This window comes from Vicugna pacos, chromosome 23, assembly GCF_048564905.1.
Source record: "Vicugna pacos chromosome 23, VicPac4, whole genome shotgun sequence".
Classification (NCBI taxonomy): domain Eukaryota; kingdom Metazoa; phylum Chordata; class Mammalia; order Artiodactyla; family Camelidae; genus Vicugna; species Vicugna pacos.
This window is the reverse complement of record NC_133009.1, coordinates 3,088,689-3,108,575: the sequence shown is the minus strand read 5'-3', so window position 1 is coordinate 3,108,575 and position 19,887 is coordinate 3,088,689. Positions and strand designations below refer to the sequence as shown.

The 19,887-nt window shown below is 34.9% G+C and overlaps 2 long non-coding RNA genes across 2 annotated transcripts; both read right to left on the bottom strand.

The window, feature by feature from the left end:
- Positions 1-2,216: 2,216 nt before the first annotated feature.
- LOC140688592 (uncharacterized) lies at positions 2,217-11,411 on the bottom strand. Its single transcript, XR_012063289.1, has 3 exons — positions 11,322-11,411; positions 3,408-3,519; positions 2,217-2,492 (listed from the first exon to the last, which is right to left on the bottom strand). It is a non-coding gene; the product is annotated as an uncharacterized lncRNA (long non-coding RNA).
- Positions 11,412-12,318: 907 nt separating this feature from the next.
- LOC140688591 (uncharacterized) lies at positions 12,319-12,877 on the bottom strand. Its single transcript, XR_012063288.1, has 2 exons — positions 12,810-12,877; positions 12,319-12,422 (listed from the first exon to the last, which is right to left on the bottom strand). It is a non-coding gene; the product is annotated as an uncharacterized lncRNA (long non-coding RNA).
- Between the last annotated feature and the right edge of the window lie 7,010 nt (positions 12,878-19,887).

Here is a 19,887-nt window from a genome sequence, read left to right as displayed (position 1 = left end):
GTTGAGGAAGGGAGTAGAGCTTAGATTTCTACCTCCAATTTGCATAAGCATATCCATCAAAATGTTCAGAAAAACAAGGGCCTCTTCATCAACATAATACACTCTCTTTAGAACACAGTCATTACAGATAGCAAAACTTTTCCCCTAATATCCAGAGATACATAGATATGATACAGATATAGATTTCTATTGTTACCCATACATTTATAGATAGATAGATAAATAGATATATAGACAGACAGATAGATATAGATAAATAGATAGACATAAATGTGTGAGTATTTATCCATGTATCTATGTATCTGTGTAAGTGTGTATGTATTTATCTATCCATCTATCTAGCAATAGAAATCATTTGTGACTCTGGAACTAAACAAACAAAATGGTTAGAAACCTCTCTTTTTCCTGGCTGAGTCTCTTGGGATCTTGCTTGTTCTCCTCGGAGAAAGTTGATGTTTTTGGCCAGAGCTGTTGCTTATCACTCTGCCACCTGGTAGCTAGAGCCACTTCTACCCCTGTTTCTTCTCACCAGAGGCTATCCTGCTCCCTGAGGCCCTGCCCAGTGGTAGAGCATGTGGCTCATGTAGCCACCAACGATGTTTTCCTAAGGTGGGGGAGGTCCCTGTCACTCCTTTAGCCTTGTAACTTTTACTGCTCTGGTCCCTAAACGTAAGTCCTCCTGTTACCACTCTTTTATGTTACTTGCTCTCTCAACTTCTCAGTGGTTTTTCTCGTTGAAGGATATCCCTCAATGTTGCACACAAAAATTTCCCTTAATACTAACCTGTATGTACTATCCAAGGGCCAAGTCCCACTGCCTTGCCTCTGTCCTACTTCAGTGTGCATCCATGGCTCTCCCTGGTGTGTGCAAGGAGATGGGGAAAGCAATACTGTTAATTCTGGCTTCCTGGGCACCTCCTCAACCATCTGCCTGGAAGCCTCCCTGTTTCTCCCAAAATTCCCATGTCTGTTGGCTCTTCATGCTAGTAAGATTCTTTAAAGAATCCTGACATTCTAGAACAGTGCTTTCTAACAGAAATGTAATGCAACTCTCATATGTAACTTTGAATTTTCTAGCAGCCACATTTAAAAAGAAAAGGAAAAACAAATGAAATTAATTCTAATAATACTTAACTCTATTAAAAATATCATTTTAACAAATGATCAGTATAAAACATTCAAATGAGATTAGTTTGGATACTACATCTTTCAAATCTAATATGCATTTTACACTTAACAGTATATCTCAATTCAGACTAGCCACATTTCAAGTGCTCCATAACCATATGTGGCTAGTTGCTGTCATACTGGACAGCATAGTCCTAGAGTTTCAGGTATAAGTTTGTAAGCAGGCCCCTCTCATGTACATAAAATATGCGCCCATGTATCAAGTACAAACTTCTCAGCTGAGCTTTTAAGGCCATCTATAATGTGCCCCACTGTTGGAGTCAGGATGGTCTCCTTGTTGGTGCTCATTACCTCATGTTCGTTCCTGCCTCTGTGCTTAAGCTTCACTGTTCTCCTAACCTCCCTCTTTTCTCTTTTCTGTTCTAACTCCCAGCCTAGCTGCAGTTCCATCTCCTTATGGACTACAGCAGTTCCTACTATTCTTTCTCCAGAGCTTCTTACAGTAACAACTTATAGGCAGGACCATAAATTTAGAAATTACTGATTATATTGTCTTTGTATTATTTGCTGTTATAGATAAAATTTTTCTCTTCATCAAAACTGGGAGCCCTTTGGGAAAAATATCTATGTTGTGTATTACACTTCTCAGTCACCAGTATGATCTACCCTAGCACAGAGCCCACAGTACACACTAAACATGCTTTTTAGTGGCTTAATATGCTATTAGATGCAGTTTTTATGCCATTTCATTTGTGCCTTGTCTCTCCAATTAGATTGAAAATTCCTCCCAAATCATATGGTGGTTCTTTTTATCTCCCAAATCACTTAGCACAAATCTACTAGGATTTAAATATCTAAATCTAGCCAAAATTGCAAAATACTTGACAGATTAATAGTACTTTTGCATACCTAATCTCACTTGATTCTCATTAATCCTTTTGAGGTAGAATTACTGATATCATTGTCACCTTATACATGGTCAGTGTGTGGCACAGAGAAGTTGATTGATTTGCTTGAAGTCACACATTAGAGAAATGCTAAAGAGCCCAAACATCTAATTACAAATGAAAGGTCTCACTTTCCAAATCAGTGGTTACCACCTATACCTCTGTTACATCCTACCCTTATTCCCTCCAAATTAGGGTAGAACCAGAGGTTTTGTTTTGCTTGGTTTTTGTAATTGATATTCTCCAGGAGATTATTGAACATCTGGCCCTGCCATGTCCAAGAATAAGCATTTGGGAACTACTCCTCAGAAATGCTACGTAAAAGGCAGACAGCTCTCTTCTCTGCTCCTCTGGGGAGAATTTCCAGGGTAAGGCATCTCTGTAAGGAATCGCCCCCACCTGCTTCTCTGCCCTTGCCTGAAAAGAGAAAGGAGTACAGAAATTGTTAAATATGTTTGAGAGAATACTATTCAGTGATAGTTCTATCTAAATTTAAATATAAGCTCTCATGTTTTTTACTCTAAAAGTCCAGTGATAATATTTGAGAACATTCTCCCTCCTCCCAGAGTGCCCCACACCCATTAAAAGCAGCATTATTAAAAACAGCAGCTACTGGGCGTGCTTAGAACAGCTCTTCTCAAGTAAATAACTTGGAATGTTTTTATTTTAGTATATCAAAGGAAGTCTGGACCACATTATGGTTAATTGACTACATATTTCCATGAACAGAAATGAAGCTATATTTTAGTTATAAGGATATGGACCACATTGTCTTTAATGCTGGATACCAGCTTTTTAAAAAGAGATGAGAGAGAAGAAACGAAAAGTGAATTACACACTGAATTTCAGCTTGACTTAAAATCTTAGCTGTAGTTCTAGAGCACGGAAGTTATGGGGAAGGTAGCATATATATTTTGGTCTAATTACAGTGATTACACCTATGCTACCCTGGCCCTATCTTTGCATACATTCTGATAAGGAAATATTCTTATAAACAGTGCTCTTTCTTTGTCTGTCCTCCCTGGAGGGAGGTAGTTAAAGCAGCCTAGGTGACTAGAAAACAGAATTCAGAAAGCTAAGCAGAATGAAGAGCCATTTCTGAAGTTCAGAAACACTTATAGCAAAGTTTATTTCTTTTGACAATTTGCATAATTGTTTTTGTGCTTCATGCAAATTAGGCTTAATAAACATTATTTATTTCAAAGCCGAACTCATCAGTTTTGGGCTTAGCTAGTCTGAGAGTGGGGTGGAGAATTCCCAGTGCGTGCACTGTCCCCTGCAACCTCCCCAGTGCTCATTATCTCAGGGAAGGGGCCCCAAGTGAAGCCACACCTAGCACCTCGTCCTCCCAGTCGGTCTCCTCCCTGTTTACTCTGCTAGTGAGAAATGGTCCAACTGGAGACATCTAAAACCTCTAAGCTGTGGGTGGCCTTGATCAAATGCTCTAAGAAGAAAAGAAAAGAGAGGAAATTTTTGATTATCCAGAAACCTTGGATAATGAGTCTCTCTGGACACTTGAAATTTCCCAAATATCTGAGTATTTGCTTCTTTAAGCCTCACACTTTTAACTTTAATCAGTTCAATTGGAACTCTGCACCAAATATATCATATTCTTCCCTGAGTTCTTAAACAAGGAACCTAATTTAACATTTTCTTGACTGAGTCACAAAAATTATAATCTGTTGTAACAGAAATACAACAGAAAGATGACCTCAGAGGTTGCTGAGACATGTAAGATGGTCGATTCGTATATTAAATGACCCAGATTTATGTACGTGTAAGTCCTTGTAATGACTTTTTATAGTTTTTCTGAAAACCTCCCTCTCTATTGTCAGTGTACTTAACCACTAGCAGTCCCTTACCCCTGTTTTAAACTGCTATATTCTAGAAATTAGAGTAACGAAGGTGTCAAGAGAAGGTTAAAAGGCTCTGACAGAGTACGTAAGGGACAGCAAATTGGACTTTATTGAGTCCTACCAAATTTCTTCATTTGGGTCAACTGTATAGCAATTTCTACATGGGGAGATTGTCAGCTGAGTTCTGGAAAGGTGAGAGACTATTGTAGCTGCTCCAAGGAAGTTGATTTGAGAACTCAGAAGAATGCTAAGATGAGATATGAATCTTCCTCACAGAATTTATAATAAAATGATTTTTCTGAAGACAAAAGCCGTACATGCCAATTTTAAAATCTTTAAATCATATAGATATATGCAGTGTGGAAAATGAAAGTTCCTCATATTGAATCTTCACCACCATGAAAAGACTACTTGTGAAAAATACATCAGTGTTTTTTTCTGTCCACATACTAGTGGGTTACTAAGACTGTTTTTAAAAAGTAAATTTAGTATCATACACTGCTTGTGCCTTACCACTTGATCTTTCAACTTACCTATTAATCTTGAATGTCCATGAATTCATACATTTTTAGTTACTGTATTGCATTTAACCACAGCTTCATATTCCATTAAGGAAGCATCATAATTTATTTAAACAGCTCTCTACTGATAGATATTTGGATAGCATCCAGCTTTTCAACATTGCAGTCAACACTGAAATGGACATCTTTGATTATGTATAATTGAGTATTTGGGTAGGATAAATTCTTAGATGTGAAATCTGTCATTTGTGTTAATTTCCTAGAACTGCTGTAACAAAGATCACAAACTGGGTGGCTTAAAACAACAGAAACATATCGTCTCACGGTTCTGAAGGTTAGAAATCCAAAGTCAAGATGTCAGGACCATGCTCCCTCTGAAATCTGTAGGGGAGCCCATCCTTGTTCTTCCCAGCTTCTGGTGGTTTGCTGTCAATCATTGGTGTTCTCTGCCTTACAGCTGCATAACTCCAATCTTTGCCTTCAATGTCACATGGCAACCTCCCTGTTTGACTCTATCTTCATGTAGCTATTTTCTTGCATTTGCTCTACCACTGAGCTTTATCCACCTCTTTTTTGTTGGGGGGGTGGGCATGACACAATTTAAGCCATAACATGCTAAGAGCTTTCAAAATTTTAGTAGATGTTGCCAAAGTTTCTTTCAAAAACATTATGCCAATATAGATTGTCACCAATAATGTATGAAAGTGACATACACTTCTCACCCACCCTGGATATTACCAATTTTTAATTATTTCCTAATGTGTAAGTAAAAACTTATAATTTATTATTTTATTTTGCATTTCTCTAATTATTAGTGAAATGAGAAAATTTTCTCTTGCTTTACTGATTAGTTGCATTTTTTCCTGTAGTTTGCCACCCTTTTGTCCATTTTTCTATTCCATTGTTCATCTTTTTCTTATTGATGAGTGTTTTTTGCTTATTAGAGGAATCAATAAATTCTTTGCTTGTTATATATGTTGTACTTTCCCTCCAACTTGTTCTTTACTTATGTCTTTGAACAGTAGCTTTTTAAAAATGGAATAATAATTGACATATACATTGTATTAGTTTTAGGTGTAACATAATGATCTCTTATATATATGTATTGTGAAACAGTTACTGCAATAAGTTTAGTTAACATCCATCACCACACGTAATTACAATTTTTTTCTTGTGATGAGAAGTTTTAAGATCTATTTTCTTCCCAACTTCCAGAATATAATACATTGTTAACTATGGTCACCATGCTGTAATGTATTACATCCCCAGGACTTACTTATCTTATAACTGGAAGTTTGTAGCTTTTGACCACAGAAGCTTATTATTTTATGTAGTTACTTTCCCCTTTTTATAATCTAGGAATTTTCATGTTTAGAAAGGCCTTATCAAAGAGGGGAGGGATAAATTGGGAGTTTGGGATTAACAGATACACACTACTATATATAAAATAGATAATAAGGACCTGCTATATAGCTATATATACAGGGAGCTATATCCAGTTTCTTGTAATAAGCTATAATGGAAAATCATCTGAAAATATATGTGTATATATATGTATATACATAACTGAATCACTTTACTTTACACCTGAAACTAACATTGTAAATTGACTACACTTCAATAACTAAAAATTTAAAAAAAGAAAGGCCTTATCCACTCCAAGATTATAAAAATATACACTCATATTTTCTTCTAATACAGTTATAGCTCCATTTGTACATTTTTTATAATCCCTTTGACATGTATTTTAGTATAAGGAGTGAAATGAGCATCTAGAATTATTATTTTTCTAAGTGGCTATCAATACTATTTGTTGATCTATTTTCCACATAGATTGGAAATGATACCTATATCACTTACTGCATTATGTGTAAAGTGCTGCATGTTTGGGGGTCTGTTCGTGGGCCGTCCTATTCTGTTCCATTGTCCTGCCAGTCTCTTATTAAGTAGGAACCACAGTATTATAGTTACTATAACTTTATAATATATCTGAATATCTGGTAGGGCTTATTTCCCTCCTTTGCTTTTCATAAATTTTCTGGCTATTATAGCTTTATTCCTTTAGATTAAGTTTAAATTTCATCAAATTCTTCTACAAATCCTTTTGTATTTTGATGGAATGACATTGACTTTATATTATAGATGAAATTTACACTGTGTATTCTTTTGTTTTCCTCTCAAAGGTAGAACTGTTTCTTCATGGATTGAAGTCTTCTTTCATATCTCTCAATGTTATATATACCTTTCTCTTTGTATAATACAGTATATATAATTTTGTCAACTTATTCTTAAGTATTTCATTTTTTCATTGCTTTTGTTCATTTTTTAATCAGGTTGTTTGTTTTTTCGATATTGAATTGTATGAGCTGTTTATGTATCTTGGCTATTAACTCTTTATTTATCATATTATTTGCAAATATTTTCTCATATTCAGTAGGTTGTCTTTTTGTTTTGTCAGTAATTTCCTTTGCTATGCAAAAGCTTTTAAGTTTAATTAGGTTCCATTTGTTTATTTTGCTTTTGTTTCTTTTGCCTTAGGAGATGGATCCAAAAAAATATTGCTACAATTTATGTCAAAGAGTATTCTACCTATGTTCTCTTCTGGGAGTTTTATGGTTTCAGGTCTTACATTTTGACCTTTAATCTTACATTTAGGGCTTTGAGTTTATCTTTGAACATGATGTGAAAAAAAGTTCTAATTTCATTCTTTTGCATGTAGTTATCCAGTTTTCCCAGCACCATTTTCTAAAGAAATTTTCTCCGTTTTATATGTTCTCACCTTCTTTGTTGTAGATTAATTGACCATAAGTGGGTGGGTTTATTTCTAGGGTCTCTATTCTGTTCCATTGATCTATGTGTCTGTTTTTATACCAGTACCATACTGTTTTGATTACTGTAGCTTTGTAGTATAGGCTGAAGTCAGGGACTGTGTTACTTCCAGCTTTGTTCTTTTTGGTTAAAATTGCTTTGGAATGATTTGTCTTTGAATGGATTTTTTACCCATGGATAACTTTGTAATAATACATTGATCATTTGGATACGATCAGTTCACTGAATTATGTGGATCTTCCAAAGTTTGACACATTTCATTAAACAATAGCAAAATGTTGCACTTGTAAATCTCACCACTGATCTCACCTGAAAGTCCTTAAGTATTAGGGAGCTCTAAAGCCAGCTCATGGTGGCACATCCAAGTTTTCCAAAATTCAAGTTTTCACTTGAAAACTCAAATTTTATCATTGGCAACAAGTACTGTCAGTTGTTTTCCTTGAAATTTCAGGTTCATTTAGTTCCTTTTCAAAATATGTCTACAAGATGCCTAATTCTGAATAATCATAGTTTACCTGTTAATCATTCTTTCAAGTAAAGATAGTGTTCCTTTTTTTTTTTAAGTGATTAGTTAAGTTAGCAATTCAAGCAGTTGCAATATTCTTCCTGGAAACAACCATCATACTCTAGTATACAGCTAGTGTTTTGTGTGTACTTCCCATTTTGTCACACACAGAACATTTTTTCAAAATGTGTACTCAAGGGATAAGATTTCATAAAGTTAATAATTTTTCCTGTTTCATTGAGGACATTAAGTGAAACAGGCTTTTTAAAAAATGTGTATAAAATGTCTACTAGTATATTGTGTTCCCATTGCCTTGATTCATGATAAAATGCTAGCAATTTTATCTATCCTTGCTTTGAAATATCAGTGCAAATGTCAACACAGTAAAAGAGAGAAATAATTTCTTCACAATATCATGAAAATACTTTTTCCCTTTCAGTGTGTCCAAAAGTGAACCATATTTTTAGGTCTACTTTATAGCAATGAAAGCACTCAGGTATGCTCACAGAACATACCAAGACTGTCAAAACTATTTGAAAATGAGCTAAAGGACATCAAGAAAATAATACAATATTTGAAAGAATTACATAAATCAAACTTGAAAATAATTAGAAATGAGGTGACAGATCTAAGGAAAGAAAGGAAAAAAATTATTTCAAGATTAAAGATTAACCTAGAGCTAATAAACACCATAGATTATGTGTTAAGAGGAATAGAAGCTGAAGAGGAGGATTTTTTTTTATTTTTAAAAATAAAAGATAAATGGAGAGATAAAAAAAGAATTTGAGGGAAAGTGGCACATATTAAAGATAGACAATGAAGTCCAACGTATAGACAATAAAGATCCTAGGGAAGAAAATCATAGCAAGAGATGAGAAGAAACATTAAAAATCTAATTGAAGAAAACTCTCCTGAAGTAAAAAAAAAAAAAGATTTGAAACTATTGAACACCTCTGTTCCTAAGAATATCAACTCAGAACAAATAAAACTAAGACACATTCTAGAATTGTTTTCAAAAAAAGAAGAAAGAAAACATTTTGGTCATCTAAGCAAAAACAGTAAGTCATGGGTAAGGTTAAGAAAATTAAATTAGCATCAAACTTTTCAACACCACCACCATATAACACAAGAAAGGGAGGTAGGATATTTAAAATACTCAAAAAGAGAAATTGTAAGCCAAGGACTTTATATCCAGAAAATTGACTTTCAAGTATCAAGAGCATGGGTAAATGGTTATCAACATGCAACAATTCAGAGACTATTGTACCCATCAGCCCTTCCTAAGGAATCTACTAGAGAATGAACTTCAAACAATCGAAATGACTAGGGAGACATTGATATGAGGACTATCAGTGAACATTAAATATAGAATGTATAGTTTTCTATAGAACTAAGACAAAAATGAAAAGTTAAAAAGAAGAGAGTTTAGTATGTAATGTTTACATGCTTAGGCAATATAAATATAGTATAATGATTTTTTTTTAAAAAATGAGAGATAGGGAGAGAATAATGCAAAAAAATTTATAGTTTTTCTCAGTACATAGTATTGTTTGACTGAGACTATTTTTTGTGTGCTATGTATGTTAAAACAAATGAGTAGTCAAATGATATTCTAATTCTATCATCCTTGATCCCTTGAGAACCAAGATTCATAGTAGAGAAGGAAAGAGATAATAATTGTAACATAGAAGAGGCTAAGTAAAAATCTGTAGACCTGAATTTGAATTAGAAATATTACTGTAAACTCATGAGGTATTTTACCTTAGAAAATACAAATATAGATTTATACATATATACAACCTAGTTTTGTCCACTGAAAAGGCCTAGAAACAATAACTAGCCCAATAGCAATGAACTAATCTAGTATTCAAAATGTGGTCTTGAAATACCATTTCTTGCTACAAGTTTCTGAGAGAAATGGATGATTCTGAATCAGCAACAAAGAATGTATAAGAAAAGCTTAGAGTATCTTCAGGAAATTGGTTCTAGTACCCTCTTTTGATACCCAAATCCAAGGATGGGCAAATCCTTTATGTAAATGGTGTAGTATCTGCATATAACCAACGCACATCCTCCCCTATACCTTAACTCATCTCTAGATTACTGATAGTACCTAATAAAATGTAAATGCTATATAAATAATTGTAGATACAATGTAAATACTATCTAAACAGTTGCCAGTGAGCAGCAAATTCAAGTTTTGCTTTTTGGAACTTTCTGGAATTTTTTTTCCTGAATATTTTTGATCCGAGGTTAGTTGAATTCGTACATATGAAACTGGTGAATATGATCATGTCAAAGGAACCCAGAAGCTAACTTGAAGAGGCTCATACTCAGACCAAAGGTTGGAAAATTTGAGCTTCAAAAAAATAATTACTATAATTGATTGGAACCTATCAAATATGTTTAAATCCGTGAATTCATGATACTTTTTAACTAATTGATCAAGCCAGACACAAAAGACCATACATTGTATGATTTCATTTATATAAAATATACAGAGTAGGTAAATTCTTAGAGATGTAAAGCAGATTGGTGGCTGCCAGGAACTAGGGGATGGAAGAAAAGGGGACTGACTGCTTAATAAGTAGGGGGCATTCTTTTGGGGTAATGAGCATATTCTGGAACTAGAGACTGGTGATGGTTGCACAACATTGTGAATGTACTAAGTGTCACTAATGGTAAATTTTATGTTATGTGTATTTTGCCACAGCTTTTAAAAAACTGAAAAAGAAAAACGAATTGAGCACTGTCAGAGAATTATAGGAAATTAATTCATTATACTGAAAGCTAGCAAATAAAAGAGAAACAATCAATTTCTCAGGAGTTTATCTTGCCTTTCCTATATTAATTTTACCACAGGGTAACCCAAAAGTAGGGAAAGGAGGGAAGGAATGAACAAAGGAAGAAGGATGAGAGAGAGAGAAAGGGAGGGAGAAAAGAAGGAAAAAGAAAGGAAGAGAGCAATATTATCTCAGATTGCAAGTGATATAATTGTGTTTCTAGCCAACTGAAGTTGACCAAAAAAAAGCCTAGAATTAAAAAGAGAATTTGATAAGGTGACTGAGAAATAAATTTATGTATACATGTATAAGCACACACATGCACACACACAAATACACGCCTAAGAAGCCAATAAATTTTTTCTATACTTTCAGCAATGGGGATAAAATTTTCATTCACAGCGATGACAAAACTTTTAAAATACTTGAGATAAATTTTACAAGGTCAGAACCTATTTAAGGGAAACTATAAACTCTTAACGAAGAATACATGAAATGAGACCACAACAGAGAAATTTATCACATTCCTAGTGGGAAGACAATTCGTAAAACCATATACCTCCCAAAATTAAAATATAAAGTTGATGCAATTCTAATTAGAATCTAAAGAAAGTGGTTTCAGTTTTGCTTGGGAACTGAATAAAATTATTTTAAAGGACACTATAAAAGAATACATAACAAAAATAGCTAACAAAATTGTTTTTTAAAAAGAATAGTAAAGGGTTACAAGCGATACAGAGAGGCAGTTTTACCTAATGGTTAAGAACGTGGGCTCTGGAGTTACGGTGCCTGGGTTCAAACCCAGACTCTGTTACTTACTGGTGATATGGCCCAGAGCATGGTGTTTCTTAAACTATTTGCCCTTTGATTTCATCACCAGTGAAGTGAGGATATTAATAGTACCTACCTCATAGAGGGTTTGTGAGGATTAAATTCAAATTCTGAGAACAGTATATCATGGATACTACAGCTGTGCTCTGTTATTATATTACAATTACTATAAGGTCAATGTATCAAAGAATATGACAAAGGTCCAGAAATAGGCATAATGAAACAAATTAGAGAATTGGAAGTAGAGTCCAGGATACACGGGAATTTAATGTAACACAAAGGTAGAATTTAAGTTTAGTAAAGAAAAAATATTTTATTTACAGAAGTGGCACAATGGGCTGGCCATCTGGAAGAAACGCATGTCATATACAAAAATAAATTCCAGATGGATTGCAGACTGAAATGTAACCAAAAAAATAAAACTTTTAGAAAAACTTAGGAGAATAATCAACCTTGGGATGAGAGAGGCATTCTTAAATAGGACAGAAAACTCAGACTCAATAAATAAATAGGCAGACAAACTTGAAAATGTACAATTTAATATATTGTATAGCAAAAATCATAAGCATAAATAAAATAAAAATACAAATTATAGTCTGGAGAAATATTTGCAATACATTCATTCATTTAACAAATATTTATTTGGAGAACTTTTATGCAGTAGGTGGTACTGGATACCATGCTGAATAAAACATTTAGCAAATGCTGCAAGTCAAAGTTTGATTTATTATTTTGTTAATTGTCTACATGACAATCCTGTATTCATGGAGCTTACCTTCTAGGGATAGATGATAGATATGACATATAACATACAAAAAGTTCATACAAGTAAGGGGTTGGGGGGAGCCCAATGGTAAGAATGGTAAGAAAATATAAAGAGACAATTCAGAGAATTCCAAATAATCATAACAAATGAAATTGTATCTATCACATTTATATGGTTGAAATACTGCATATTTCTTCACAGAAGTCACTCACTTCATTGATGGGTGAGTAAGGTTCCAACATATGTAGTGCTAAAACTGAAAGAAATTTCAGTTTAATGAATATAGTTTTACGAGGATAAAAGATAGTTTAATAGTAGATCACATTTCAGATTTAATGACAATAAATTTATCAGGAAAAGTGAACTGGAATAGAACTCCATTTGTCAAATCATGTTTGAACTGTAATCATAGTTTGCATACAAATATGAGAGTTCAGCAATAATCAACTAAAGCACCTCGTAATATTCAATTGGCTATAAAAAAATTATGATACAGTACTGAATACTCCATTATTATTTGTAAATTATGTGTCTTTAATATCAGCAAAATTAACAATAAACTTATGTGCTTATATGTAACACTTTGTGTGTGTGTGTGTATTTGTATGTGTGTATGTGTGTGTAGAGCCAGTTAAATACTTACCAGCACACCATTGCTTCCACCTATATCCCTTTAACCAGAATTTATTCATATGGCCAAGGAAAGCTTGTTGTATCTAGGCAACCTTGTGACTAGCTAAAAATTCTATCACTACAGTAAAGGATAGGCTGGATTTGAGGTAATAACTAGCAGTCTGTGACACACCACTATTATTTTCATTTTATAAGAGGAAATTGAGACTCAGAAAGCTTAAATTAACTTGCCCAAGAGTCACTCATCTAATAAGACAATGAGATGAGATTTGAACTCATGTTTTAAACTTTTTTTTTCTCTACACCATTCTCTACTGCCAGAAATATACTGAGTTTGAGGTAATGGTGGAATTCGCAAGTAAAAGATTTTTCCAACTTGCCTATAGGTATATACTTGTAAGATGACTAATGTAGAGAAGGGTTTTGATCACAGAGAAAAGATATCAATGATGGGTAGCATTAGAAAGTCAGTGGGAACAATGTGTTTCTCTAAAAGTTTATTTGCCTTCAGGGACATTAAATCCATGGATTTATCCAGGCAGTTAGGGAACTATGTACCTATCTCCATTTTTTTTTTCAGACATGGTCTGCATGATTTTTTTTTATTTTTATCTTGGAAATAAACATTACCACAGATACATCATGAGAGATGGATGGTAACCAAAGAGGGGAGAGAGGACTTGGACATGGGAATAAGGCAACTTGAAAACTGCCTTGTCCCAGTTGGTCAATAATACCGTCACCCTAATGTATTTAGCTCTGTGTGTGAATCTTATCTACTAGGCTTTAAACCCCTTGAAGTCAGGAACTGTATCTTGTTAAATGTCCTAACATAATTTCTTCATATAGTCAATGAGTAACAAATATTGGTTGAATGAATTATCATATGAATAGACTGTGATTAAATGTATTCAGTACTTGTTTATATAATATGTATCTCATTTCTTTTTGACTGAGTATCCCCTGAGAGGAAGAGCCATGTCTCCCATCAGGACCAAAGGTTATTCAATTATTTATCCAACAGATATCCAGTAAACTTTTGCCATATGTGAAAATATTGGCCATTCCTTAGACTAGGAACTCCACAAGGGTGGAGATCACATTTCTCCTTTCTTCTGAAATTTCCCATAAAGGACTGTATATATTTAGAATGCAAGGTTCATTTTAAAAATAGCTAACATTTATTGGATGCTTACTGTGTGTTGCACCAAGTACTTTATATGTATTATTACTTTTAATCCCCATAACAACCCATGAGGTAGGCAGTATTATTACCCGCACCTTACAGATGAGGAAGTTGAAGCTTAGGAAATAAACCAGCAAAAAACAAACAAACAAACAAAAAAGTAGATACATAGTATCAGAATCCCTGGATCCCAAATTTTTACCCACTGTCTTATCCTGCCTTCCCCTGGGCTACCAGCAATGCCAGTTCTCTGGCACAGCACTGAAAAACAATGAACCATTAAACAGTTTAACCTTGTAGCTCTGCCAAGGACACTGGAGTCTTCCTTCAGTCCCTCCCCTTCTTAGCTAGGGCTGACAGATATGATTTAGAGGTCAAGTTTTTAGACTAGGTGCCTTGTAAAAGAATCAGTGATGAACACCATTTCTGACAGATTTTTAGGATCTGGTTTTATGATTTAGGCAATAGACTACTCTCTCCTGTCTCTGGCTAATTAGAAAACTCAAAGTTGCCTTGTTTGCTGAAACTGGCACCCATATGTTGAAAATACCTTCAAAGAAACAGTGGAGTTTGAAGGAACCTTTTAGCAATTCCTGCTTTGTCTGGTTCAAGATGGATGTCTGAACTGATGTATTTACATTCCCTGCCTCCAGACTCTTACTAAGACAAGAATATAGATGTACAATAGGGGATAGGAGAGAGGGACCATGCATAGACCAGAGGATGTGATGACCTTCTGGAAAATAGAAAATAGGTAAGACCTTACTTAGAGGTAAAATAGAACCCCAAATGCACATAAAGGAGAAGGTGGAGATGGATAAAAAATAATAAAGAAGAGAAAAAGGAAGGAAGGAAAATTAGAAACGTCAGAAGTAGAACAACTTTATTAGAGAGTTGTTTATTTGAAAGCTCCATCTATGATGCAAACTAAAATGCAGCATGATTTCTAGCATATGATTGAGTGTAAGAAAATGGAATGAATTTGACCTTGATACTTGAACAGGCTTCTTTGAACAGTTCTGCTCCTTCTCCAAGGGGTCAGCAACAATATTTGGGTATGTCAAGGACGTTATTTAAAGAGGCATAATATTAAAACATTGTCAAAAGGTTTCCAATTTTTAGATTAGTTCACAGAAAAACCATGGAAAATTCAGTTGCAGAATAGAATGTAAAGACTATACACCTGGACAAGATAAAAGTAATACTATAGCTGACAGGAGTTGGGAGGAGAAGGGAGGAGGATGAAGTAGAGGTGCTAATATGTTCATGGTAGAGAATCAAAAGATACTGTCTAAAGTTGATTATAAAACAACTAGAAACTGAAGTGTGTTCATAGTAAGGAGACAATTGATAAGATCTAAATTTGATAAATCAAGAAATAAATGATTAGTATGTACTTTTGAATGATCATGGTAAACCACAGAATTTAAAATAAAATGGCTAAAAATATCTATTCTAGAGAAACACTTCCACACGTGTACCAGGAAGTAGGGACAATGATGTTCAGTGCAGCTCTGTGCTCTAATAGTGAAAAATTGGAAATATCTAAATGTTCACTTTACATAATAAATAAATTATGACAGTGATATTATACAACAGTTTAAAGAAGTGAAATAAATATATATGCACTGATATGGAAAAATATCCAAGACATTGTTGAGTCAGAAAAACAATTTGTTAGATAATAAATGCAGTATACCATTTGTGCAAAGTAAACATACCTATAAAGATTATAAAGATCTGAGAGGAAACCCACCAGTATTAATAGTGATGGTGACCTCTGAGAAGGGGGCTGTAATTGGGATGATGGTCAAGAAGGATGCTACCTTATCTGTTTGGTTTCAAATTTTTATGAGAAAGTGTTCATGCTTGATTTGTGTAGCCTAAAACTAATCATTTTTAAATGGTTACTACTGTAGCAGATATAGAACTTTTTTGTTTAAAGCTATTCTTTACCTTGTCAATTTCTCCTCTTTTCTATATGTATGTACATACTACTTTAAAATAATAACTTTAAATGACAACAAAAATCAGTGTTTTTGCTCTTTTAGTTATAGAAAACTTCATAGAACAGTGTAGCTACAGGCAGTTCTCTAAGCCCAAAGGTTGCCCTCCCACCAGCTCTATAAATGATCATTATTTATGGCCACTTCGTGACATAGATGTGTACAGCTATTTACCATTTCTACTGGGAGGATGGATGTTCACATTCATATGAGACAAAAACAAATCAAAATTCAACTAGACTGACTGCTGTGGGCTTGGGGATTAGAAGAGCAAAAATAAAAATAAAAAACAAACCCAGCAACATACTTCGGTAAATCATTTCTCCTTTCTGTCTTGTTCTTAAGAATTTACCAACCTCATCTGTGTTGTAGACATTTTTATGTACTCGCCACTGAGTTTTAAAAAGCATGAACAAAATATTTGGCTGAACTGGCCTCTGAACTGGAAGCGAGATTGTAATGGTGGGTCTTTTTGTCCAAGATTCAGTACTGCAGTGTATGTATATCACTCCATCTGTCCAACGGTGGCCCTTTTTTCTTATCTTTTTATGCAGCCTTTCAGAAAGCTTCAAAATTTTACCAGACCCCATAGGTTTCATTTCTTAAGACCACGTGAGATCATTTGAGCACCAGGAGGATGAGAGAATATTTCTTACAATTCTTATTCAAATTCTGACCTTCTGACGACCTCCTTTCTTCAACATCCCACCATTTTGTTCTTTCTGAACCTCGAGGAGTGGGTTGAGTCTACCTTCCTCTTCCATAGCTTGTTTTTAAGGTATGATTCACTTGAGAAGAACCTAGAATCCTCCCAAAGCAAGAATCATCACAGACTTTGGTTCGGATGTTAATTTTGAGCTTTTTTTTTTTAACCTATAAAGGAATTAGCATTATGATGTTTGTTCACAAACAATATTATTTAATCCTCTCAACATCCCTGTAAGCTTGGGTATTATTACCATTTTGAAGAAGAGGAAACAGGTGAGAAGGGTTAGGAACTTTACCCCAAGAGATGCATCACAACAAACTGCTCTCCATTCCAGGCCTTTAACACAGCTCTGCTGGTCCAGTTATCTAACCAGATGTCGTTACTAAAATATCTCCTGGGCCTTCCTTTATAAAAGCACCATTATGCTTTTAGTAAACTTCCAGGGGCTTTAATGGGGAGATCTCCTAATGAATCCCTTTGAAGTTGCCAACACCTTTCAGACATATTTGCACCAACACCACTGTTGCTTTTTAACCTGTTGAAACAAAGCTCCCAACTTTGATGTTAGGCTCTGAACCCTAACCTGTGTTTCTACCTGGGCAGTGCATTTAGGGTGGTTATCTGCCACCTGAAAAATAGACCCATATGTATGGTGTCCCATTATCACCCTCTCTCTATATGAGCCCATTTTTTTTCCATCTAGCTGATGTTTGATACTTGCCCCTGGGATATGCAGGAGAGGACCCCCAACTCAAGTCTTCCCTCCCAGAACCATAGAAAGGTAAAGAAGGAAGATTAAAAGGCTAAAACAACAACAAAAACAGAAACGTTACAGGATCATTCCTACCCCACCTCATGTCACTGGCTAGGCCCTCACATTATTCCACTCACCCTCATGTTGATGGTACTTAAACCAAACCATGAAAAGCTCAAAGCTTGGAGTTTGGTGCATAAAATCGAGTCTTCACTTACTCCATCTGCCAGTGCCTTCATTCTCCCAGGCGATACTAAGTCTGCTCCAATGTCATCTAAGCTTGTCCTTCCTCTCTTCCCAGTTGAACTATTTTCACTATCTGCCTCATTCCCATTGGTCCAAGGTGTCTGTGCCTTCCAAGCCAATCCATGCAGATATACAAAAAGGCTTAGAATAGAACCTCCCTTCTCTTCTCAAATAAAGCACACATAGTTCCTTCAAGCCTAAAAATATCCAAAACTAAAAAGAAAAATTATAAATATGTAAAATTTCCTGTCTTATTTTTCAACTAATTTATCATGAACATCTTCCCACATCAATCAGTTTTGTGCAGCATTCTTTCTAATGTTTCCAGATATAATTATGCTTCCCTGTCTTCCCACTATTGAGCGCTTAGGTTCTCTCCATTTGTTCATCATAATGAACATCTTATACCTAAACCTATACATACGAAGTATGATTTCTGTACCATAAGGGAAGTAGCCTGATGAACAGGGAGGATACCCTCTGGAAGGCCTGTTATGCAGCTTCATTTTCTGTGTGTGATTGGGGTCAACCCTCCTTTCAGCAGTATCTCTGTCTTTTGCTTACAGTCATCAGCCTGAAACCTATTAGTTGCGGACAGACTTGGGGAAAGGGCTTGGGAGCTGATAAACCTTGACATTTGTGTCTGAAAATTCACTGTTACTGTATATATTCTTTTTATATCAGTTTGGATAAAAGCTGGTAAGATTTAACCCAAGCCTTTATGGACAATTCATGAGAATTCTGTCTGGGCAATTAGAAAGGCAATTGAGTTTCTAGAGTAAATTTGGAGTTTGTGGGGTCAGCAGCTGATCTGAGCCTTGGATTGGCCACTTTTCTTTCGTTGTTTTCTGTAGCCCTTTTAAAATCAGCTTCAGAAGGTCAGGAGAGGCAGTAATTGCCCCTCATTTCCAGCATTATGTTGGAATATAGGCATGACGATGATGGTGATAATAATGATAGTAATGATAGCATAAGTAGACTCTGGTTAAACCACTTATTCTACCAGCAAGATTTTCTATTCCAGAAACAATACTATAGAACAGAAGAACAAGATAATCAGAACTGGGGTCTTCTCATCTCAGAGAAAATGTGGGACTCAGTGCTCTCCCCACTCGCCTGCAATGGGATCCAGCTGTGTGTCCATTCTTCTGTCCCTAGTTCGTGAAGGGCAGATGTTACAATTCTTTGATGATTAAAAAGCAAGACATTTGAGGATTAAACTAGAATTGAGGCAAAGGTTCATAAATCTCCTTTTAGCCACAAGAAGACTGAAGACTTTGCCTGCAAAATCCTGAGGATAAGGGACTGATATGCTATCCATCACCTTGATGTGTTCAACATTCAGTTATAGAGAGGAGCTCAATTTTAATGGTATACTAGGAAAAGAGTCTGGTGGGCGATCAGGTATTGATTTAAGGTATCACAGACAGTGTGTATATTCTGTGTCAGAAAGATGGAGGATCTTTTTCTTGTGACCAGAATTAGAGATCTTTCTAGCAAAAGACACCTGAAGGGCATCTGTATATCACACCAGGGGCAACTGCCTGGTCCTCAGTGATTACCACTTCCATTTTGGACCATGGTCCTCTCATAAAGCGTTAGGCTTGAATTTAAAATGTGATATGCTGTTGTTCAAATTCATTTTCATTTAATGAGGCAAGGACATATGATATGAATGGGAGTCAGCCTTAGATTTGGGAATATTATAACAGTTCCTGTGTTGTATAATTCAAGGATCACCAGGAAGACTCTGCTCTGTCTGCCACCAGATGTACCCATTGCTTGTATTAAAGAACTTTTTTCCTATTTAGCCTTAGGAAAAAAGGCTCTCAGAGTCCTCAGTAATGACATAAATACCTCTGGAAAGGGTCACATAATCAGCTAATATTTTAGAAGGGATTCATTTTATTATCATGTTCATATTATATCATATTTTTAAAACTAATGTAATAGCTTATCTAATTAAATCTTACCTAGAACTCCAATATATAAAGGCATAGTGACTCTGGCTGAAGCAGGGATCACCTATGCAGCTTCCTCTTCAATCCGAGGAAATCCAGAAAAGCAAGAGTCAATTCTATATTTTTAATGAAATTTGAATTAAATATTTTCAAGGCCCTCTACGTAAGTAACACTGAAGAACCTTAGAGTTCCTCAATATCAATATACAGTTTGGATAATTTAAAA